Source organism: Pectinophora gossypiella, chromosome 22 (genome assembly GCF_024362695.1).
Source record: "Pectinophora gossypiella chromosome 22, ilPecGoss1.1, whole genome shotgun sequence".
NCBI classification, from domain to species: Eukaryota; Metazoa; Arthropoda; class Insecta; order Lepidoptera; family Gelechiidae; genus Pectinophora; species Pectinophora gossypiella.
The window spans coordinates 3,167,482-3,191,522 of NC_065425.1; the positions used below are offsets into that span (position 1 = coordinate 3,167,482).

General features: G+C 36.0%; 1 protein-coding gene across 1 annotated transcript in view; it reads right to left on the bottom strand.

The window, feature by feature from the left end:
- The window catches only part of LOC126377062 (thyrotropin-releasing hormone receptor-like), a 98,397-nt gene that overhangs the window by 73,617 nt on the left and 739 nt on the right, over positions 1–24,041 (bottom strand). The gene's annotated exons all lie outside the window — the stretch shown is intronic.

Here is a 24,041-nt window from a genome sequence, read left to right on the forward strand (position 1 = left end):
TATTTTCCCATATTTTCCCGATATTTTTTCTTTCCCACCCAATTTTTTCTTTCCCTGCCCATCACTAGGTTAGATAGATATTCTTCTTCTATCATGTGGGCTGTGAGGTGGATTACCAACCTCAGCAACCTTGGCGTCAGGGTTATTATTGAACTGCCAAAGGCCCCTGACAGGGCTCATACACTCATAAATACTTGTACACGGTGTAAGTGACATCGTAACGAATACTGAGAGCGATGATTCAGATGGTCCGAATTATCCCCCGTAGTATTCGTTAAATGTCACTAACAATTTCTCTTAGCGATAAGGCCGGCTTTGGCCATCTTAGAATAAGTTTCTCCGGTAAATTTCTTGTAATTATGTGTGGAATGAAGTCATTATCATCAGCCCATTAACGTCCCCACTGCTGGGGCACGGGCCTTCCCTATGGATGGATAGGGAGATCGGGCCTTAAACCATCACGCGGGCCCAGTGCGGATTGATGGTTATTAACGACTGCTAATGCAGCCGGGACTAACGGCTTAACGTGCCTTCCGAAGCGCGGAGAAGCTCGAGATGAAAACTTTTTTTTGTGGTCACCCATCCTATGACCGGCCTTTACGAAAGTTGCTTAACTTCAATAATCGCAGACCAAGCGCGTTAACCGCTGCACCACCGAGTTCCTCGTGGAATGAAGTATTTGATTATTATTATAAACACGATAGTCGATTCGAAAACGAACTCCATCTAAACTATTTAGTTGCTCGTCCGCTAATGGACCAACTTAAATGAAGTTTCTCATTGCCGTTATCCGGACGTGTCAAAAGATGATGCTGCTTCATATTCAAGGCATGTCTCTTTAAAATGCTTCGCACTTGCATTTAGATACAGCTAAGTAAGATGTTTCAGTAAAGTTCTGGCTAACTTTGCAGTTCAAACATATACACTTTTTAAGTTGAATCGGTTTGATGTTAAACAGCAAGTTTAGACACTCCCTCAGGCCTGTTATCTTTGATTTTGTATCGGGTTAGAGTCCTCAGCGCTCCCCATTTGTCCGGTACTTAATGGCAAAATGGCAAATGTACAATAATAGGTGAAGTACTTAAGTAAGGGTTACTAGTTGGGTTTAGAGTCTTTTTGTAATTATTTCTTTTTATTTTGGTGCAATAAAGTGTATTTAAATTGTATTGTACTATAACTGGTTTTGTTTATTAAGTTATTTTTAAAAATTTTGTTTTATTTTTATTCTTTATTTTGTATGATTATTCTATTTCTTTACTGTAAGTGTGTTCTTTACTGTTTTGTGTACATGCTGTAAATAAATACTTATTTTTCCGTCATCAATTTGTGCAAAAAAAAAAGTAAATAAAGCCAATTTTTTTATTTACATACTCCCCTTCAATTTCATCAGTCGTCCCGTGGTCATGGCACTTGCAACAGTGTTGAAATATCGGGAGTGTATCCCTAATAATAACGCCGTAATAACCCGGTATTATGTGTTTTAATTATGAACTTTTGAATTATAACAACTCATAACCGCTCTTAGGCACACATCTGTCTGCAAACTAACAATTCGAAATTACTTAAGTACTTATATGAAGAGTGCGCGTAATGTTTTTTATTTTAATAGCACAGAGACTGTTGCTGATAATTGTTTTGTTATTAGTTTTAAGTTTTATGTTTTATTTTTTAGGGGTCTGGCTGAAAATCAGTATCGTATCGTATTGCTCCCATGTGGGTCGATACGACATTAGCCGAGCTAGTACCTTTTTTAGTTTTAAGTCTTACAACACAACAACAACATAAACAACCTATACTCGTCCCACTGCTGGGCACAGGCCTGCCATCAAAAAGTCAAAAGAAAGAAGTTTTCAGTCTTACATTTCATAAATTTTAATATTTACAAGTTAATGTAACGTCTGTAACCTAAATAAAGATTGTATTTTTTATTTTTTATTTATTTTTATTTATTTATTTAAGGACTACATACAACTTTTAAAACACATTATAAATATAACACATAGTACAATAGCCAATCAAGTTTTCACCAAAGAATAATACCTGCTATTGCTACTCGTATTAAAAAAACCGAATATTTATGACAAGCGTATAGGGCTCTAACGTAAAGATTTTATAATATCTTCTTAAATTACTTATCTATTTTTTTATATTGCTTTTTCTACCTATTATTTTTTTTTTTTAACTTACTTACTTACCTACTTGAGGAGCTCGGTAGCGCAGCGGTAAACGCGCTCGGTTTGCGATTGTTGAAGTTAACCAACTTTTGCAAAGGCCGGTCATAGGATGGGTGACCACAAAAAAAAGGTTTCATCTCGAGCTCCTCCGTCCTTCGGAAGGTACGTTAAGCCGTTGGTCCCGGCTGCATTAGCAGTCGTTAATAACCACCAATCCGCACTGGGCCCGCGTGGTGGTTTAAGGCCCGATCTCCCTATCCAACCGTAGAGAAGGCCCGTGCCCCAGCAGTGGGGACGTTAATGGGCTGGTGATGATGATGATGAAGTTTTTTTTATCTATCTATCATAATATAATATGACGTCACCCACACACTAGTAACACTAATAACGCTTCCCTCAAGGCGAAAGTTGTCCGCTACAGGCGTTATCCTGTGTTATCGCAAACACTATAGTTATTAGCACGATTATCATCCCAACAGGTTTTGTAAATGCGCAACCACTTCAACTTCGCAAAACCCACTTAAGACCAAAAAAGTAAAGTCGAAAATCCAACGACGACGGTTTGAAACTACGCGTCTTTAAGCAGCAAAGGAAATTAAGCTTTAAGGTAGGGAATAAGAATTGAATTTGTTAGAGTTTGGTGCGGTTAAAGTTAATACGCAAGGTGTTAACTGTAATGGGGCCTTTTTAGAAAAATGTAACAAGTGCACTTAAGGAAATGCACAATTGCATCGATAAGAAATGGTAATTTACAGTTTTTTTTGCAAGGTTTTAGTAAACTGATGAACTGAGGTATATCAGCTGTCCATTCCTCTATTCGCAGTTATTATATCTTTAGTTTCTATAGAATAGAATAGAAATAGTATATTATCTCTTCTTCTTCTATTCATTTTAAAATTAACAGTTTTCAATCATCCATCACTTTCCTTTTCGGCGGATAAAAAAATTATGGGTATAACTTAAAATAAAATTAGGTGTCTGCAGGGATCGGGGCCAATGTTTATTACAAAAGCTATTAATAATAAAAATACTACTAAAAACTAAAGCTCACATGATTGACAAGATAAATTGCTTGTATCAAAATTCCAATATGCGGGAGTATGAGATTCACCCCACAAGAATGTTCTAGATAACTTTTTAATATGGAACAGCTTGTTATTAAGTTTTTAATGGCTGGCCGATGCATTTTATCTACGAGTAACTACGCGATCTATTCGGAAAATGTTTTCAAACATCAGCGGCTACCGATATTGATGAGCAGAATGCCCGAGGACTGTGATGGCATTATTGCAAGGAACGAATATAAATAAACATAACATAAGTTCATGAATATATCCCAACTACTAACAATTGTAAGTCGTTAAATGAATCATGTGAGGGATCTATGGCGGCTCAATAATAACCCTGACACCAAGGTTGATGGGGTTGGTAATTCACCTGACAACTCACACAATAGAAGAACAAGAATACATTCAACACAAACAAAATAAGTAGATCTCTACATAAGTAAAAGCTCATAACCTCAAAAAAAAGAAAACAAGGAAATCTTGATATTTACTTTAGCACTTAGGTACAGTAATATAATTCACAATTCAGCTCGAAAATAGACGAAATTCCAAAGATAAACAACAACAGTAAATAGACTTTGCTAACAAAGAGGGCGAAAAATGGCGCGAGAGAAAAGGGAAGAAACTGTGAAACGTTCAAAAACTTGGGGTAAATTGATTAGGATCGGATCTATGTTCATAAAACACGTCGGAGACAGGGTCGCAATCAGCCACCGCCTGTCTTGTAACTCATAATTAGGTCTTGTAAGGTCGTACTATAATGTCGCCAAAAAAGCATTGTTGTTGTTTTTTTTTTTTTGACCTGGAAACTGGCACCTTTACTTTGTTTGGTGCCATAGATATACTATAAAAAAAAAGTATACATTTGCCGCCATTTTCCCGCGCGTTGGAAAATAATTTTTATAAATAAAATTTTTCTTTGTATAATTTTTGTTTCATTTAAAATTACGTCGTCGTAGAAAAAGTATTGTATGCAACGTTGTATAACTAGGTCAAAAAATGCTCGTGGCGTCTCTTATTGCGATGTTCGCCAAGGCTCACATCGCAACTCACGCCACTCGCATTTTTTGACCCTTCTTATACAACTGTTGCATAAAATACTATATTATTATTATTGATATCACTATTCGGTACAGAACAGATAAAGTAGTGTTTTGTTACTACAGTACCATATTGTGAATCAATTGTTTTATTAATTTGAAAATTTTCTGATGACGTCATCATTCACTGGTCACTGGATGGCATCCGAAGTTTTCAAATTACTTACAACAAAACAAAAATCGACCTTCTCTTGTTCTGTGATAGTGATTATAATTCCGTATAAAACTGAAGTTTCTTACCAGACGTACGATTTGTTTTTCTAACATCTTTTTGACCTTTACAGACATTTTTAGTATTGGCATTCTAAAATGTTGTTACCTTCCAGAATGTTCCGTGCAATCTGTTTATTATTATTTATAGTAGGTAAGTATGTAAAAGATTAACAGCTCATTGGCAAAGCCTAAATTATTCCATCAGTTAAAATAGGTCTTCTTCTTCTATCGTGTGGGTTGTGAGGTGGATTACCAACTAATACCAACCTCATCAACCCTGGTGTCAGGGTTACTATTGAGCCGCCAAAGGCCCCTGACATGGCTCATGTAACGACTACTAACTTACATCAGTAAGTAGTAACCGGGACCAACGGCTTAACGTGCCTTACGAAGGACAGATTACTTCGGACAATCAGGTGATCAGCCTGTAGTGTCCTATAACCAAACTACGGATCACAAAGTGATTTTCGTGATATGTCCCCACCGGGATTCGAACCTGGGACCTCCGGATCGTGAGCCCAACGTTCAAACCACTGGATCACGGAGGCCGGAGGAAGTTAAAATAGGTTACTGCTAATCTTTGGAATTGTCCGATATAATTAAAGTCACGTTCAAACAGAATTATATATTATATGATGTGTTAGGTCAGTTACTCGGCTTCGTTCCAATCGTTTCACTTACTATATCAATAGTTGGCAACACTATACTGACTGTAAATGGCACCTGTCATACAGTAAACAGAGCAACCCTGCATACTGAAATTTTTGTTTGAGAACATTCGTCTGTAACCAAACAAAAGTAAATTTAAAACATTACTTAAACGATGCATTTTAGGTTTATGCCCTGACTAATTATTGCTACTAATTGTTAATTTAGTTAATTGTTGTAATACACTATATTTTGATATACTTTAATATTACTATTCGATATAAGTGCATGGAGCAGCGTGGTGGAGTATGCTCCATACCCCCTCCGGTTTTCCGGACGTATATAGGCTGTTTATATAAGTTTGTTATGTATAAGTACATATTACTACTAGAGACTCCTTCCTGCAGACAAACTGTTTAAACAGTTTTGCAGGGCAATGCTAAATTGTATATTTAGTATGAAGTTTAATAAATAACAAAATAATACGAATGCGCTTGCGCGTAGCATGTGTAATGGTGGATCAAGGGATCTTCCCGTAGCAATTTCGAATTTTAAGTCTAAATTAAAATTCAAAAATATCTTTATTCAATAGATAATATAGATAACTATGTTAAATTAAATTATAAAATTTGATCGTTATTTTTTACATAACAAACGTCTCTTCCGTCTAAAACTACTGCTGCTTCTCACAACCTGTATAGACGAGAACGATTTGATTTGATTTTGTTTTTTTTTGTTTTGTTTGATTTGTTATAATTATTATTTGTTTATAAAAATACTTGTTTCCAGAATTATGAATAACTTGGTATTTATTTATTTTTAAAGAACGCCTGGGGCCCTGTGCCGAGGTTTTTCTTGCAGATTCTTTTCCCCAGTTATACAGGCGAATGAGACGTTCGTTATGTCGATCGTTATAAAAAAAAATACGATTCTAAGTGTAACTATGTTACCTACTGAATAATGATATTTTTGAATTTGAATTTATTGTGTGATTATAAGTAGCAATGTAAAGTACCTATATTATATTTTTATTGAAGAACAATCTTTAATCCATCCCTGTACCAACTAAAAAGAGAGTTAGATGGTTAATCGAATTGTTCTACTTGGTACGGGCTAATTTAAGGCGATCCGAATCTGAATGGTTCCCTCAGGTGTTCTGATTCTGGGATCGAAGTAAAAAGGTAGGAAATACAAAAAGGTGCTTCAGGAAAAGTACAAAAGGTAAACCGACTTACGGTTATTGTTGTTAGACCTTTTTTTTATCGAAAACACTGTTTGACTTTTCAATTACAATTCACTAGCCTTAATTAAGGAAAAACCCAAGACACTGTTTATGGGAATTTTGTTACCTATCCGCGAAGCTAAATTGTTGCCACCGATAACATTAGGTATCTACCTGGGATTCTCTTAAAATGCATAAATGGTTTTGTCATAATTTTAATTATCATAATCCTTTTCGCATAACGTTTTTAAGCATAATTGTACTTTCCCATAATAACATTTAAGAATACTGGTTTGTTAAGTATAACTTATTTTTGGACTAATATTTGTTGGTATAAATTTGATTCGCATATAAATAGGTATCCATAATTCTTTTTTAGAATAATAGTGTTTTGTCATAATTTTTACAAGGCATAACAGTAGGTTAGGGTGCGGCGGGGGTGGCCCTCGGGCCACCCCTACGCCGCCAGCATGTTTATCTTACACACGAAAAGTATGCTGAATGATAACCAACAGCATGAAATAGAGTCAAAAAATATAAAAAGTCACAATCATGAACCAAATGCAGCCAAGGAAAAAGTAAGTTTCGGAATTGTTCAAAGTTGTGCCAAAAGTTTTCTTATTCGGAGTATAGTTTTTATGCTTATAATTATTATGCTTATATATCATTATTGTCATTAATTATTATGCTTATAGTAATTATGAGTTTCAAAATTATGCTTAAAAAGTTATGACTAATAATAGGACAAGTAACATTATGCCAAGGTAAATTATTACATAAAAAATTATGCGTAAAAATAGAGAACCTATCTACCTACTGGTGCTGATACCTGTACATACCATCTGATTTTATTTAAAGTTATACCTGTCATTTTCTAATCCGCTGAAAAAGAAAGGGACCCAACTGACGGCCATAAATTTATGTAACACACGTCAATTTTAGGCAGAAATTCAAAAACCCTTCCAAAATTTTACATTGGCCAATAACCCGAAAGAATTAAGTTGACAGCAAACGTCAAACGGGTGGCATATGAGCGAGATGCCTATTTCACTCGCCCGGGTTATTCATTCATTTTTAAATTAACAGTTGTCAATCATCCGTCCCTTTCCTTTTCAGCGGATAAGAAACTGACAGGTATAACTTAAAATAAAGTTAGGAAGTGTCTGCAGGAATTTGGCTCAGTTCCTGATGGCTATATCGAGCTAAAAAAGTTTAGAAATCGAATCTAATACCAAATTTAATGCATTTTTGTGAAAAATCTTTGTTTAAAAGACCCTTTTTAAAATTATAGTACATACCTAATTTTTAATTCAAAAAATCCCGACCCAAAAAAGATGCTTTTCTAAAGTGAAAAATAATTATTGTTTACTTATGCCTACCAGAATATTTATTTATTGTCTCGGGGACCACTGTGTCAGTCTCCGTTCGACGCCTCACAGAAACCGTGACGAATAGTAATAACTTTCTATCATTAAATTTAAATAAAGGAGAGAACTGGCAGTTATTGTATAATCCTTATTTACATTCTGCCAAACACCGTTTAATATCCTTGCGTCATTGTCTCGTCGTTAGCATTAGAGGTGCGAATATGTTCGACAGGAGATAGCGTTAGAATAAGCGGGGAAAAGCCTAAGACGGTAAGCACTGATGGTCATGGTACAAGAAAACTAGGGGGGTTAAAATGGCCACACCGAAGCAATTCATCTAAGAAAGCAATCCAACCCTGGGGGGTTGGTCTTGACCAACCTCAACCTCAACCTTGGTTGAGGAGCTCGGTGGCGCAGCGGTAAACGCGCTCGGTCTGCGATTGTTGAAGTTAAGCAACTTTCGCAAAGGCCGGTCATAGGATGGATGACTACAAAACAACAAACGCCAACGCCCATTTAAACGCGGTAAGAACCCGTTATTATGTGCTTTAATGATGACTACAAAAACAAAAAAAACATCTCGAGCTCCTCCGTGCTTCGGAAGGCACGTTAAGCCATTGGTCCCGGCTGCACTAGCAGTCGTTAATAACCACCAATCCGCACTGGGCCCGCGTGGTGGTTTAAGGCCCGATCTCCCTATCCATCCATAGGGAAGGCCCGTGCCCCAGCAGTGGGGACGTTAATGGGCTGATGATGGTGATTGGTCAAAAGTGACAGCTAACATTTCAAGGTTAGCTTTCCTTTCCTTTTGAAGTTTTGACATCTCAGTTGATTAGGTTGTCAAGTAGCCTATTCTCTATTCTATGGCAGTAGATAACTACCGGTAAAGTTCGTAAGCGGGAAGCGTGGTAAAGACTTTAAAAGTAGGTAAATCCTGAACCCTCCCTGTACTTTGTGTGTTCAAAACACCTAACGATTTTTTCACTTAAGTAACCTAGATTTACATACACCACACACACAACAACATAACATAGCACACACAACATAACATTAACACAACATAACAACACACACGTTAACACATAACATTATAACAACATAACACAACACACACACACACACACATCACACATTTTTTTTTCACATTTATTATAACATTTATGAAACAAATAAAAGAGAAGGTGCAGGTCGTGTCGTATCGGGAGGTGAAGGCTTTGGCGGGAAGAAGAGAGGAATGGCGATTACTCCACCGACAAGAGCGCGGCTCTTAAACAAAGAGAGAGAACCTAGATTTACTTAAGTAACCTTACCTTATGGCGACCACGCGTCGGACGACGCTCAGTGGGTAGGCCCGCTACAAGGTGGACCGACGATCTGGTGAAGGTCGCGGGAAGCCGTTGGATGCGGGCAGCGCGGGACCGATCGTCGTGGAGATCCTTGGGGGAGGCCTATGCCCAGCAGTGGGCGTCGTACGTCTGATGATGATGAACCTTACCTTAGTTTACTTAAGTTTTTCACTTAAGTAACCTAGATTTAGCTTTTATCAACCTCTTAACTTCCAAGTAAAACTCCCCGCTACACGCACCGCTCGCCTCTCCTCTAACCCAAGCTCGGACCCTTAAAAACGATAACCCAAGACCCTCATAACACCGACCCTCTTGCCCACCATTCGTGTTAATTAGTTTACCAGTAAAACTTGAATACACCCGTCATAATAAGACTTCATTCGACAGGCTCAAAATAAATAAGCAAGGAAAATTTCACTCAAAGAAATTCGATAAAGAATCTAATTTAAAAAACTCGGTCAAGTTCGATATTGATTTATGCAAAGAGGGTTCTGTATGTTAATAATACGATAAGTAGTAGGTAGAGCGCATTAAAATGAATGTTGAATCATGAATAGTTTTGTTCTCAATCATATTCCAGGATTTCAAATATGTAAATTATCTCCTTAACTTATCTTTATCTTCTTTAAGTATAAGTAAGCGAAACGTTAAACATTCACTAGGGTTAACAATATTAGAATAGTCGGGCATTTATCTACTTATTGTTAGATAGAAAAGAATTGGCTACGTACTACGTACGTACTAGCTTACGTACTTACGTAAGCGTATAGTGTTGTAATTTTCATAGCATAGTGATGTATGATGCGAGATTAGGCCGATCAATTCTTTTCTATCTAACAATAAGTAGATAAATGCCCGACTATTCTAATATTGTTAACCCTAGTGAATAGTGAACTTTCACAAATCAAATTCATACCGCGAATTGAAGCTTTTGTAAAATGTTATCTTTTATTGAAATATAATCACTAATTGTACTAAATAAGTCGTTCTGTTTAATATTACATTTCAAAACTAAAAACTGACGAACGTGAAACTATGGAAACGGTTTCTTAGAACAATTTAATTCAGTAAGTACTCGTTAGGCCTTGTCAGGGGTCTTTGGCGGCTCAATAACCATTTTGTTACCTTTGGACTTTTGGGTCGGTAAGGTTGGTCATCGACCTTTGCAAGTTATACGAGAGATGTGTGTGACCTGTGACCTGAAGGTAACCTATCTTTCCTGAAATTCTAGAATGTTACTTATGATAAATCTTACTAATATTGAACATACCTGTACACTCGTAACTAACTTTTGTAGGTTAGCACACCCCAGACACTTCATAAAAGGCTTTTTGCATGTCTGTATTGTATTGACGTTATAGTACGGTCACGAGTACTAAGTAATATGTATACATTTTGATACCATGTCACATTAACTTTTTTGACAAATTGACCCGTAAGTCACATTAGTCAGATTGTACTGTATCTATCATCATCTGTGTTAATTTGTTTTGTATGTTGTGTGCAATAAAGTATATTTGATTGATTGATTTTTGATTGATTAAATGTCAAATATGTTAGTGCGACAGGATTCTAAAGGGGGTATATGATATTGATCATGACTGTAGACGCGCTTTGTCGTGACGTCTAACGCCCATAAGATTGAAGACTAAAGTAATACCGAGGGGGGGTGATGTAAACATAGCTCAGCAGCGGATGGGAAGCGAAGAGATGCCTTTCTATACGTAGTATTATTCTTTATTCTATGACGTAAGTCAGAAATCTACATCTTTTTAAACTTACGATCATCATCATCAGCCCATTAACGTCCCCACTGCTGGGGCACGGGCCTTCCCTATGGATGGATAGGGAGATCGGGCCTTAAACCATCACGCGGGCCCAGTGCGGATTGATGGTTATTAACGACTGCTAATTCAGCCGGGACCAACGGCTTAACGTGCCTTCCGAAGCACGGAGGAGCTCGAGATGAAAACTTTTTTTTGTGGTCACCCATCCTATGACCGGCCTTTGCGAAAGTTGCTTAACTTCAACAATCGCAGACCGAGCGCGTTAACCGCTGCGCCACCGAGCTCCTCACGATTAATGAATACTAAAAACACGAACATCTTCGAAAGCATTTTCTCTCAGATCCTAAAAGAGTTATTTTAATCTGATTAGCGATGTTTATGGCCTCACCTACACTCAATTTTGCCCATATCCAGCCAGACAGAATTTAAGTGAAATATACTTATATATCCTTTCACAAATCGCCCACGTTTTAAATGCGTCAGCTTTTTACTATTCGCAGTAAAAATATTTAGGAGGAATTTTTACAATCAAAATATCGTATTAGGGTTCCGTATTAACATCCACCTTTGAAATAATATTTATATCACTAATTGTTTCATATAATTATTTTTACCTGACTGCGGCGACGCAAAAAGGAGGGTTATGTGTTTAACCGCTATGTACGGTCACGAGCATTAATATGTATTGTATACACTTTGGTACTATGTCACATTAACTTTTATGACAAATTGAACTGTAAGTCTCACTAAATGTCAAATAATATGTTAGTGCGACAGAGTCCTAAAGTAGGTACATTATATTTCTCATGATTGTATGTATGTATGTGTGTATGCATGTCTGTCACCGCCTAACTTCTAAATCACCTGTCAGAATTTATGAAATGAGGTGTCACTAGAAGCGTCTTGATTGTTCGGTGGTTATAGGCTAAAATATGACGTTGCGTAAAAACCAATATGGCGCCCTTACTTTTTTATGAAATGTCCCATTGCAATATTGCTTTTAAGTGGCCTTTTCTTCTCCAGTAATGCTAATTCTCGCGGATCCCTAAAACTCATGCGATAGATCATAATCTGTCACTTGTTCAACGCGACATGACAAGTAATAACTTCGGTCTGTCCTCTAATAACCAAAACAACAGATAAATGTTATTTATGGTCTGTTTTCTTTTAAATTCTAAGCGCGTTTGCTAATACAATGAGATTGGGAATGCTTTTCGGGTGAAATAAAAGATTTCAGAACAATTTGATGCGTCGCCAAGTATTGCCATCTGCGGCAAATCTACAAAAAATCACGTAAAAGCAATTAATATAGTAAAGTTTATCCATCATCTATAAATTCAGCTAAAACATTGTTTCATTCCTTTTTTTATTATTTATTGATTTAGAGTATAAAATAATACAGTCGAGTCCGTTTTGCGCACCAGAGTTCCTTACTTACAACTGCTGTATAATTAACTTTGCAGTTAAAAACTATTATTCATCTCGTATATGTCACGATTACTTTACCAACTGCAAATAGTTTGTACTAGCAAAACATTTTTTTTATGGATTTTGCTTTCTTCTGACCTTTCTTCTTGGAGAATTTCGTGATTCTAAGGTCTATGCCTAGGTACCCGTGGGTTTTGATTCCATATGAAGAAAATAAGGTTCAGAATATGATTTGTCATACATAAATTTAACATAATATAAGCTCACGACTATTTCCCAAACCCACGCCTCACTGTTAGATCACCGTGATAGATGGTAAGCCGTATCGCCGTCTATAATAGTGGAGCCAATTGTGTTAGTTAAAACTGTACTTAAGATAAACGACTTATTGGTAAAAGAAAGTCCGGTACCGGAGTTCAAATCAGCGCTCCCCATTTGAGAAGCAAGTCGGTGAACCACAGGACCACAGTGACTTATTCACAATTACACAAAATAGTGTTCCCGAATAATCGATTATTAATCGATATACAGCCGAATATTGGACAACACTAACACAAAACTGGACTGAGAAAAAGTCCACGTGAGAAATAAGTTGACGAACCACAGTGACTAGACCATAAATAAACTTTAAAAGCATTTTAAATTGAAAAATTCGCATATAAATTGTTTGATAACATTAAGTCAGGTAAACTGGCATGGGCCCAACACTGGAGGCTCTTCTCGGAGCATAAACAGCTCTATGCGGGGGTAAACAATAATATTATTTGCAACGAAATAGATGTAAAGACGTATTGTAAGTATTGTTAATGCATAATAGAGAAATAAACATTTTTTTTTAATAAAATAGGCTCGCACTTTATCACCCATCACAATTTTAAAAGCCACGCTCTTCTAAGTTTAGCATTCTCCATGCTACTTTTTTAAGGAAAAATAGGGCTGTGGTTTCATTCTTGCCTTCCGCCCCGCAGTACTCTGACGAGAGTGGGGTGGCGCCCAGAGTAGTCTATTTTAAAGACTCCTGTCCTCCACCTCTGATTAATACCGTCAGTTACTGCTGCCCTCTGTCAGGTTCCAGGTTACAGTCCCTGTGACTTGCCCCTTCCGTCCTGCATTACCCTACCAATGGCTCCCTCCGGCTCTACAACCGTTGAGGTCTTCACCCGTAGTCAAGGGGGGTTCTACGTTATACCCCGTAGGTCTCGGAATTTCCATAGCATACTTATTTCTAAAGAATCCCTATGATCGCAGCTTCTTCTTCTTCTAATCCTTTTATCTCCAGTTGGGATGTATGGTTCGAATAACAGATTTCCACTCCTCGCGATCTTTTGCAGCTGTAGCTTGCTCTCATGACATGCCGAGAGTTGTCAGCTCTCGGTCAACCGAAGGTAGCCAGGTCTCTTTGGGCCACCCCCTTTTTGCGTTTTCCATGCGCACACCAGGTCAGAGCTCGTCGAGACGGGTGTACGGTCACGAGCATTAATATGTATACACTTTAGCACCATGTCACATTAACTTTTTTGACAAATTGAACTGTAAGTCTCACTAAATGTCAAATAATGTTAGTGCGACAGAGTCCTAAGGTGGGTACATTACTCATGACTGTACTTACTATAAGGCGACGATATATTATAGTACTTATGTGTGTACGGTATATTTGATAGATTAGAGTAATTGGGTAGCCATTTGAAATCCGTCTGCACGGTCAATCGGTTTTGAGTTCAATTGACGAGATTTATAGCGATTGCAAGTGGCTTGCTTCACCATCCGCGTCCGGTCTAATAGTGACGGGTGACCACATTTTTTCGGTCCGTAGGACCGAAGATCCTTGTATGGAAGTATAAAACCATGTCGCATTTACTTGTCTGACGAATTCCAGCATATTAATTAATACGACAGGGTTCTAAACTGTATTATTTTATTGTTAGTTAAACTCTTTTGTCTTTTTTTAATTTTACTTAATTTTTGCTATAATTATTTTACATTATTGTATCTGTATATTATATAACAAATCGTATTCTGGTCATGGTAGTTTGTTATTGTTATGATTATTTTTATTATACACATGATAGTACTCACTTCTCTTCTCTCGTGTAGGTTGTGAGGTGGATTACCAACCCCATCAAGTTACGATTGAGTACTCACTTATGAGTGCAGAGACAAACAGACTATATTTTTATGTATATCAAAAATGTATGTACCATGGAGTAATATAGAGTGACAGAGAAAATCAAATATATATCTAGTTAGGTAGGTTAATCATCGGTTAATCTATTGCCTAAAGACCTCTGCCAATTTAGTCAAACTTAAGGGAGCGTTCCCTTAAAAATATAAACCCTTTAAACAATTTCGAGGTAATCTGGCGTAAAATTAAATGGTGTTGTTAACAAGTTGGCAACTATAAAGATTCCAGACAATTGTCAGAATTACGATTGAAGACTGGAAGGACAGGCAGACACTTACACTTTTATTATTATACAGTGTTTTTATTGACTCTCGCAACCGAATGCAGCGCCATTTTGCGAAATTTTACGCGTTAGAGATGTGCGTGTTAGTAACTGCTACGTAATAAGAGTTATTAAAAGTAATAGGACATTTCGAAATTTAGCCTTATAGATTAAAATAAAATAATACCTAATGCCATTTTGCGCTGAGCTGTGTGTTTTAAAGGATCATATTGTGGCTAATAGTACTTACTAGAAGATAAAATAATATAAATGTACCTAATAGAAGATTTTCCTGTAAAACTTGTCGGGTTTAATTCCCAACTTACCATAAAAGATGCCTAAGTTAGGAATGTTAATAATTTTAGGATACGTAATTTTATATAAGAATAAGTACGTTATTTTATTACGAAATATAAAATATACGTCACACAAGGTTACATTATTTCCTAAAAGAATATAAACTTTATTCGACGTACGATGGAAATGGAAGTAACGAAAGTAACAACTTTTAAAATATGTATAGAAGAATTTTCCGAGACATGTTTGTTCGATTTTCAAATACAACTTCTAGCGAAGCCAATACTTTGAAACATGGTATATTCGATTACTTTTCCAGAATCTTCTAGTAAAATTACGAGTATATGGGAGATCCCCTGTGACCATACGGTGAGACACATATTTAGGTTTATTCAAGGATTGTGTATGTAAACTAACTACAGATTTTGACCTCTGACTCTTAAAGATACTACATGGAGTGCAATAAATACTAAAATATCGAGGGTTAATAAGCGTTTACAAAATATTTTTTATCAAAGTAGCAGCTACAAAAGTATCACCGCCACAGCTCTATGAAAAACTTAAATTTGGTTCAATTTGCTAGTAGCGATTACTAAGTCGACCTCTCGCATTGTGCAAACTAAAGTTCATACCAGTATTGTTATACTAGTATTTAGCAGCTAAATACATAATAAAGCTGCTACTTTACGCACACTTAACTTACATGGATAAGATCAACATTTTTGCTAAGGGCTTCGTTTTATCTAAGTACTGCAATACTATTGTTGTTGTGTAGAAAAGGGTTTTTTCAAATTGGACGGCTATAGCAAAGAGTGCTTCTGAATTTATTTAAGTAAACATTTACTTTTTTTTCTTGTTTTCATTTATTAGTAATTCAAATTTATAGATAGAATAGTTTTATAATTTATGCAAATCTAAACCAATAAATTTCACGATGAATATATTTAATCGTTTTAGAAAACAAATTAGTAGTCGAAAAATCAGTGATGTAACATTAGTTTATAAAATAAATATTAATTTTAATAAATCAGGCAGGATATAAAATTGCTACAAAAACAAAGTTATGAAAATAAGTAGGTACCTATCCATTATAAGTTTAAAAAAAATCAAAAGAGATTTATTGCAATTCTACAGTACAAAAAAAAGATGTCATAGTTACGTTATAAAAAGAAAAAATACAGTTGTTAGGTACAATTTAACCCAATCGGGCGTGCAAGATTATATAGGTATGTACTTTTTATTACAATATTAAAATTTAATTCATAGTCAATCCGCCGTGCATCATAGTTTACCCATATTTATCTATCTTCTTCTACCGTGTGGGTTGTGAGGTGAATCACCAACCTCATCAACTTTATCTATGAATCAGCAGTTATTGTGATTTTAGAAAGATACTTAATTATTTTTTCGTATTATAGATGAAAATATGAATTTGATTAATACAATTTTCGCATAAGTCTTCTATTAAGGTTTATTATCAATGACGCAGCCTCCATGCTCAGCCTCCGTGGTCTAGTGGTTAGATCGTGAAACTCACGATCTGGAGAAAAAAGTAAGATGATTCCGTACTTCGGAGGGCACGTTAAGCTGTTGGTCCCGGCTATTACCCGTAAAAACACCTTCACCAACCCGCAGTAGAGCAGGGTGGTGGAGTACGCTCCATATCCCCTCCGGTTGATTGAGGGGAGGCCTGTGCCCAGCAGTGGAACGTATATAGGCTGTTTATGTATCAATGGCGCAAACTTTATTTTACTTAAATTATGAATAATTATAACGGAGCAAATAATATGAAAATAGTAGCGCAATTTATATAAAACCTATATAAAAAATACCTTTTCAAAACGTGAAATAACGTCACGCCTGCATCCCTGTCAGGGGCAGGCAGAGGTTTATAGAAAGAAAGAAACGTTTATTATAAAGCATAGTACGGTCACGAGCATTAATATGTATACACTTTGGTACCATGTCACATTAACTTTTTTGACAAATTGAACTGTAAGTCTCACTAAATGTCAAATATCTTAGTGCGACAGAGTCATAAAGTGGGTACATTATATTGCTCATGACTGTACACCCACTCCACGCCAGCTATGTTTATTTCCCATGTGATATGGAGCCAGCCAATTACCATGAACTGGGTACGTACCCTCTCTTCTTCTATCGTGAGGGCTGTGAGGTGGAGTACCAACCTCATCAACCCTGGTGTCAGGGTAATGAGCCGCCTAAGGCCCCTGACATGGCTCATGTAACGACTACGTACTTACATCAGTAATTAGTAACCGGGACCGACGCTTTAACGGGTACGGTCACGAGTACTAATATGTACACTTTGGAACCATGTCACATTAACTTTTTTGACAAAATTAAACCGTAAGTTTTATTAAATGTCAAATATGATAGTGCGACAGGGTTGTAAAGTAGGTACATGATATTGCTCATGACTGTACATACCCTGGAAACTACGTGATATAAATGAACTACGATCCTAATACGAATTCAAACTCATAAAGTTGAATTAAATTTTTTAGAGTCCGTGCTGGGAACGCCAAATACGGCCGACTTTTTCCATAAAAAAGTCAAAGTGTGGTCACCCTGTCCAAAAATCGGTGCGCCGCATTTGTTTCGGGATAGACCGTAACGAAGAGATACGAGGGGGCACCCTTTATAGGTCGAAGAATTACTATAGGTAATGTTATGAGTCAAATTCGTTTTATCCGACTAAGTAATGAATTCCGACCCGATTCCATTCCGGTGAGATTGGTTACTCCACCTCACAACTCACACGATAGAAGAAGATGAATTCCGACCGAAGCTTTTTTTATGATGTAGGTGCCTAACTTATTGTAAGTCTCACTTCACTTTTATTTTTGACGTGACTTATTGTAGATTTGCCGCAGATGCCCAAGTAGCAATCAAGAATTGTGATTAAGTCATATATGTCTAAACTTTAGCTAAAGTGAGATTTATCCAAATCAAATAGGACTTATTAGGACTTCATAAATTCATTTCCTTCTTTAATAGTATATAGTTTTCAACAAATCCTACTTTAGATAATTTAGAATACACAAAACCAAGTTAAGTATTCACAAATCTATTTAGTCTTATCTCAGCCTACTGTTAAGTCTACAAGTATTCTTTTACTTTACTCAGATTATTTAAAGGCTCACTTAACACTAAATTGATTTAGTGAAGTATCAGTTTAGTCTTGTAAAGTAAAAATTGATTGCCTAGATATACTTAAGGCAATTTTTATTATTTGTTGCTCCTATACAAGACTGTTTTATTCGTTTTTGACTACAATAAGTAAAACATAAGAAAAGTCTATTCAATGGACGATAAAATCGAAATAGAAGCAAGCAGAAAGATGGATGAAGTCCAAAGGATCTGGTGGTTTTCGAAGGCAGAATATTAAATACAGAAAATTAACCTGTGATAATGCACATCCCACTGTTTTTGTTAGCGATGCGATATCTTCTTCATTGCCATCATTTTTTTTATATCGATTGGTATAACACAATCATTTAATTTTGGCAAAAAAATCGTAAGTTCCTGTTTTTCAAATCCGATCCAGCGTGTGGCGGCCCAGGTACCTACGTCTCGCACAAATCTTCTCAAAAATGACTAAGCTAGTCTAACCTAGTCTAAGCGCACGGCAACACTACACCATGAAAAATCGAGTTTTATATTAAAACCTGCTAAGTTCAAATATAAAATTAGGTACCTATTAGTCTAATAATAAATAAATCCAATCAAAAACATAAATGTGAAATGAGAGCCAAGTTCAATATTATGATAAATGCTTTGGTTGTTGACTTCAACGACAAAAGAAGTGAGATCTAAATGGGTGCCAAGTTCAATGGTCAGTCCTGAAATTTATTTATAAGTAACAGTATAACATATCATATCTTCTTATAACATAAGATAATATATTGTAGCCTAAGGTCTGTCTTATAGTAGGTAAGTACATATCTTCTTAACGCGTGGGTCCTTTTAAAAGGACAAATTCAAAACTAAAAGTCGGCTTTATAGGTATAAAACATTTGAATACCTATTAAACTCGTTTAAGATTCACGTTAAGTTAAAAAAAATAATATGCCAGTAAAATGGATGAGAGTTGTGTTGTATCGTGGGCGAAAAGCTGACAACCTATCACCGCTAAACACATGTTCCAACTTGCTTACCTACCCTTAAAGTACTTGTCGAATGTGGCATCAAGTGGTTTTATGATCACTTAGTGCTCTGCCTACCCCGATAGGGCATATAGGCGTGATTGTATGTTATGTTAAGTTAATCTACATACCTACCACAAAAAGACCGGCTGTCATGAGTTTTGATTACTTACTGATTCTTACATCTATAGTTAGGTACAGGCACTAATTAGGTATTTATGTTAAGCGTTCATGATAGAATCTAATTATTAAAAAGTTGCCAGTTTTTTATTTTTTCCTTTATATTCATCTAATTACCTATCTGCATACCAAATTTTAACTCTCTAGGTCATCTGGAACTGGGTTAGAGTTTTGATAAAAATGAGTTAGTCAGTCAGTCAATGATAAAAATGAGGATTTTGGACATTAATATCTAAATAACCGTTTGAGATAAGCTTATGAAATTTAGAACACTTATATGTATCTCACAAGTCTCAATATATGAGCCAAATTTGATACGTTTATGTGAAAAAGTTTTTGATTTATGAGGGGGTCAAAAGTGGCTCCAAATGGTTCGTGTAATAATACACACGGTGCTGCTCGCCAGTTCTATTTCTTGAACTTGGCTTGACACGCTACCGCGTGTCTAGATACTTTCTTCTTTCATTCTTTCTTTTAATAATTTTAAAAATGTACCTATTTTTAACTAAGCTTTATTCACAATCATAAACAAAACATTATTTATTTTAAGTTTTGTGTATGGTTAAATGCATTTAAAGTGGGCATTAGATTCGATTCCTTTATTTTTTTACCTTGATAAAGACATCGGGAATTTGGCCGCCTTTTTTAACAATAATGTTTTAGGTGGGATTAGAAACTACCGCGCACACACACGACGTTAATCAAATTGCAAGGGTTCTTCGTATATACAATATTCAACGGATACTCGTTAATTTTTACAATAATCACATTGTTTCTGTTGGCAATTAGAAGCGCGGTGATCGTACCTACTTTGCGTCAGCGAACCATGTAGGTACCTATGAGAATGTATGCGCGGAGACTCATTAGCAATATGTTTGTTAGTTCCAATTGTGATAAATATTAAATAATTAAGTAAATCACATTCCTATCCAAGTAAGAACTCAGCATAACAATATTTTTTTATCTTCCACGAGTCGAAAAACTTACCTCTCAAACAAACATACTTTCCATAGGTTTTAAGCTTGTTCGATTTTAATTGTTACTTGTTACATAGATGATTCTGGCACAGAATAAACAAACATGATTTTACGACATTACTTTACTAAATCAAAATAGAGGATCACTTTAGATATAAGAGTTTTAAGTAGGAATTCACTAAATACTTTTTGTCTTAAGTTGGTATACTCCTAGACAATTGAAGTAAAATTTATCTTAACTAATACTTGATGAAGTGCAACTTGACTTTACTTTTCTAAACTGATTCTTACGAAATCAATTGTTTCTAAAGTCTTACTTCATTTAGAAAAATATTACTTAACGCCATTTTGCACTTACAGGAAGAAAACATATAATATTTTTTTGACAATATTATCGTCAAAAACTGAAGTAAATTAATATTATTTCTGTTGTAGTAACAATTACTGCGTTCAGCTGTCACATATTAATAGAAAATGAATTTCTCTATACTATATGTCACCATTTTTTTTATTTGCTGAATAATCAATCCAAATTTTATTATTATTTTTCTGGTATATTAAAGGCCCTTCTGTTTTTTAACACTTTCTATCGATTTTACACGAGAAACAATCATGCGTTTATAATTTCCTGTATGTGAAACGGCAGAATAACCTTTTGTTAAAACAACAAATATTTCAGACGCCATTTTCTTACAGACTTCATTTCTTGTGTTAATATAAATGTTCGCCATTATATTCTAAAATAAAGACGCGTGAAGTAAAAATCGTTTTAGTATGACCTGAAGTTTTACTTCGTTAAGTTACAATTGACTCAGTGCAATTCAATCCTATAGTCTTAACTAAGTATTGTAGATATCTTCAAGTATACATTCTTGGTATTAAGTGATACTACAAGAATTCTAAGTTTAGAATATGCAAGAACATTGTCTAAAGTAGGGTTTAAGTCTGACTTAGCGTTGTCTTAAGTCTGTCTTGTATAAGAGTTAAAGTATGTGCCCACTTTTACTAAACTGTATCTTCAAGATATCTTGAGGGATATCTTTGAGACATATAAGACTTATCCAAGACAAGGGTTTGATTTAGTCTACTTGCCTTCAAGATATCTACAATTCTCTTTTAAGACAATCGGTTGCTACTTGGGTGGCATTAACTACTTGGACGGATAAATGGGGAGCGCTGAAGGCTCTCACCCGGTACAACGTTAAAGACAACAGGCCTGAGGGTGCCCAGTTGGGTGCGAACCTCGGGTCAGGGCGTCGTCTGAGAGGAAAAATATTTGAAAGAATTAATCGACTCTGTTGGGTCGATAGCGATAAGCGCTGATTGAGGGAAATCGTCGACCACGCAGGCAGAGTTGGTATCGGTGTGGATGGCTTTCACTATTTGACCGGACAAATGGGGAGCGCTGAGGGCTCTTAGCCGCCGCCCGATGTAAATCTACATATAACATTCTCATTATACTTATATTTTTAATATACAAGTCCCTTTCGTACAATGAAATAAGTAATATAAATTATTATGATAATATTAAAATTTCCATTCCAGTCTATCAAAGGCCAATTCCTTGACTTCCCTATAAGACACGACGTTAACCTTTTCTTTAATCTGTTCCATGTAAGATCTTCTTGGTCTTCCCCTTCCTCTCTTTCCTTCTAGCTTTCCTTCTATGATGTTTTTAATACATTCGTCGTGTCTTATTAGGTGTCCAATCATCTTGCCTCTTTTGTCCTCAATAATTCTCAGTATTTGTCTCTTTTCCCTTACTCTTACTAGCATTTCCTCGTTTGTAACCCTTTCTGTCCAACTACACCGATAAGAGCGTGGCTTTTAAATTGATGATGATGATTAAAAATTTACCATATCTACGTTTGTCTATGTATCTATGTCATTTTTCCTATCATGCAATTATAAAAGTATTACACATACTTAAATGTAGGTAATTAAATGGCATTTACCGTATCTACATTTATCTGATCTCATAAATAAGTCACGCCATAAAAAGTTATTTTTCTTCTTTCGTACCATGAGGGGACGGGATCGAAAGTCACTATCGTCGACATAAAGTGAAAACTAAGTAAGCGCAATTTTTTGAAAAGTGTTTTTTTTTAACAAAACCTCGCAACAAACAATTTTCATTCTAGAAGGGCTAACATGCGCAAGGTGATAAAATTATCGATCGATTTAATACGATCTCCATGGTCCACTGGTTGGGCATTGGGCTCACGATCCGGAGGCTTCGAATCCCGGTGCAGACATATCACAAAAATCACTTTGTGATCCCTGGTTTGGTACATTACCGGCTTATCACCTGATTGTCCGAAAGTAAGATGATCCGCGCTTCGGAAGGCACGTTAAACCGCTGGTCCCGGTTACTACTTACTGATGTCAGGGTTACTGGCTTACGCCAAAAGCCCCTGACAAGACTCATGTAACGACTACGCACTTACACCAGTAAGTAGTAACCGGGACCAACAGCTTAACGTGCCTTCCGAAGTACGGATCGTCTTACTTTCGGACAATCAGGTGATCAGCCTATAATGTCTTAACCAAACTAGGGATCACAAAGTGATTTTTGTGATATATCCCCACCGGGATTCGAACCCGGTACCTCCGGATCGTGAGCCCAACGCTCAACCACTGGACTATATTAGAGGCCGTTACCCGGAATGCTAGTAAGAGTAAGGGAAAAAAGACAAATACTGAGAATTATTGAGGACAGAAGAGGCAAGATGATTGGACACCTAATAAGACACGACGAATTTATTAAAAATATCATAGAAGGAAAGCTAGAAAGAAAGAGAGGAAGGGGAAGACCAAGAAGAGCTTACATGGAACAGATTAGAGAAAAGGTCTTATAGGGAAGTCAAGGAATTGGCCTTTGATAGACTGGAATGGAAAATGCTACACCGACAAGAGCGTAGTGGCTCTTAAATCGATGATGATGACCCGGAATGAAATTAATTGAAAGAAACCCAGATACAGAATGTGATTTTTCAAAAAGGCGCTTACGTGGTTTTTATTATAAGGCGACTAAATTTAGAATGTTTCATATCGGGATATATTCGTGAGCTTATACTATGTTTATGTTACTTAGGAGTGGAAAATAAAAACGAAATATAACAAATTGTAATTTTTTACACTGACTTATTTTACTAAATGCCCGGCAACGTAAAATGATTCGATTTTTTGTCCACCAAATGCCAAGTATACTTGAAAATTATATATTATTATTAAATTTTTAGTATTGTATAACTTGCATACGTTTAGTTGGGTTTCAGTCTGAACCTCAAAAAGCGTATTATTTCATAAGATTTATTTCTGTAACCTTGTACGTGTGTTTATTAAATAAATAAATAAAATTAGTATATACATTAGTTAGTATACACTAACCTAATAAAAAATATTGTATATTTTAAATCTAAACCGTATTTGGTGACTTTTGGGTCTACCAACTGTGAAAGATCTCGTGTGTCGTGTTTCTCTGACGTATTATCACGATGTACTCCTTTACCGTTAAACATACTTTCCACGTGATATATCGGTTCATCTAATTAATTTATTTGACTTTTTATGGCCGCTTCGGGCTATATATTCTGGGGTGAAATGGTGAATGGGACACCAT